Source organism: Aedes aegypti, chromosome 3 (genome assembly GCF_002204515.2).
Source record: "Aedes aegypti strain LVP_AGWG chromosome 3, AaegL5.0 Primary Assembly, whole genome shotgun sequence".
Taxonomy (NCBI): Eukaryota; Metazoa; Arthropoda; class Insecta; order Diptera; family Culicidae; genus Aedes; species Aedes aegypti.
In genome coordinates, this window is record NC_035109.1 from 321,354,302 (window position 1) to 321,356,914 (window position 2,613).

Sequence of the window (2,613 nt, forward strand, 5' to 3'; positions counted from 1 at the left end):
CCAACGGGGGTACCCGGTAATTGACTTATCAACCGGCTCTCGGTCCAGGAATGCAATCCAAACATTGCCAGAAAGACCACTGCAAGAATGCTGTAATGCTCAATGCAGAACGTTTATCTCTAGGGGTTCATCCATATGATCCATACATTTCGTAACGCCAAAAATGGCTATTGTAACTGTTTTCAGAAGGATATTTAAATAAATTTATATGAGCTGTAGCATGATAAAGACCCACACCCACCACCTGTAGCGTTATGGAATTTGTGAATGGGCCCTAGATGACGAGTTAGGTTCGTTCCTCAACGTGGAGCACTTGGGTGAACCGTTAGACTATGGCGAAGATCAAGTTGCCCAAAATTCTTCTGCTTGGAGGAATGCCGAATGGTTAATCGATTACGTCCTGAATCTGCGAAAACAGCTCTGATTCTGAAGACGATTTAGATGATGCTCTTTTTGGATACAGCCAACAATATTTTCTCAAAGAAAAAAAAATCCTAATGAGCCTTACGGCTGTTGGCTATTGGTTGCCGAGAAAATAAGTCTCTTAATGCGGTGTAGGGTAAGCGTTCCCTTTGTTGTGGGTGTTCCTATAGATGCGGTAGTGCCGTTTCACATTATTTTATTGCATTAGCCCCATAACCGACCCCAATCGACGTATTTGCTTGTTGATGCACGGAACAGTTGGAAAGAGCGTTCAAATTGCTTCAAAACTGATGAAATACCACTAAAGTTGCTAAAGCTCTTCTTGCTTGTACTAATAGTTGCGGTAAAGTGTTCCTATAGTGGCGGATCCCATAAGAAAACAACGGATACCGCAACTATAGGAACACAAATTAAAAATATACCGCAACTAAAGGAACAGTGTACCAATAGTGGAGGTATTATTTTTCACTGACATGCCGTGGATTACTATGATGAAATCATTTTTCTCATTAAGCCAATGGTCGTTACTTCCCGTTACAACATCAACATGTGCATAAATTGCGCTTCTTGAATTTGGGCGGTTAAATGAAGTTCAATCGTGCATAGTACCTCCACTTTTGGTACATCTACCCTAGCTGGCAATGGACCTATGCACGTGTTCATTAAATTGACGTTTCAGCGGTGCCGAATTCACTGGTTTCCATGGTGCCATAAATAATACGGCACCGCTAAAACGTCAATTAGTGAACCCGTGCATAGGTCCATACGATGGACACTTTTTTGTACCAAATAAATATAACTGTAAAGAAGCATACGCCTGCTGATGTAAGTGAGTGTGCAAATTGTATCTGGTACATGAACAAATTCATTAGAATCTAAAAATTTGTGCGATAGCAATGGTCAATATTGTTTTTAACATTAGTTTTCTTTTTTATTAACCTTATATACTACGGAAAATAGCATGCGGTCCTTGTATAGCGCGAGAGGGGCAAAATAAGTTTTCATCTCGTTTCATAGAGCGAGCAATGGCGCTTAAACCAAGGCTCTAGAGCCAGGACATTGGAAAGAAATGTCCCTGTCCCACCCCAGGAACAAGAATGGAGTGTGCAATAACTTTCTTAGCATCGCCACTCCCAACGATTGTACCTTTAACCCTGAATTGAAATGATTGTCGCCGTTTCTTCTTTCAATGCATTGAAGATTTTGTGTCTATCAGTTTATTCATACGTAAATAACCTAATCGTCACGATTTCTTTAATTGTCTTCAACCCCATTTAATATTTGTATCATATCGCTGATATTCTGCAAATATTAATGCTGACAAGAAAATACCTTGGGGCCTTCCTTAGCCGAGTGGTTAGAGTCCGCGGCTACAAAGCAAAGCCATGCTGAAGGTGTTTGAGTTCGATTCCCGGTCGGTCCAGGATCTTTTCGTAATGGAAATTTCCTTGACTTCCCAGGGCATAAAGTATCATCGTGCCTGCCACACGATATACGAATGCAAAAATGGCAATTTGGCAATAAAAAAAGCTCTCAGCTAATAACTGTGAACTCATAAGAACACTAAGCTGAGAAGTCGGCTCTGTCCCAGTGGGGACGTTAATGCCAAGAAGAAGAAAATACCTGCATATACTTCCTGGGAATGACTTTTTATCGCTCTCAATATTTCTGTTATTGTTAATATTTGTTCACATAAATCCAGGTATTTCTGCATATTATCATCCCTTCCATGTTGTTTATAAATTTTGTGAGCCTTTTGCTTTCGATTCTTTAAATTCCTGATATTTCTATTAAACCAGAAGGGATTTTTGAATTACCAAAAAAAAATTTCGTTTTGAGAGGTACCGAATGATTCACGAATAATATCCATTAGTAAACTTTAAAAGATATCACGTTGAATTGTTCTCATAGAAAGATAGATAACATTCTGGTAGCTTAACTTGTGATTTAGTGGTTCGTCAATGCTATGTTTTCTACATCTACAATGCTGTTACATCTGAAAATAAATTGTTTCAACACCCCAGTTAAAAAAAAAACTTTTGACCAGCTAGATCCGCCAAATACCTCTTAGTGCATCGCGGGAAATTGTCCACCCCGAAGCCGGCGGGCACTTTAATCTGATTACGATGCATTTATTCATCATGTACGGCACGGTTCGTTTAACGATGGCGACGACGACGGCTTCAGTAC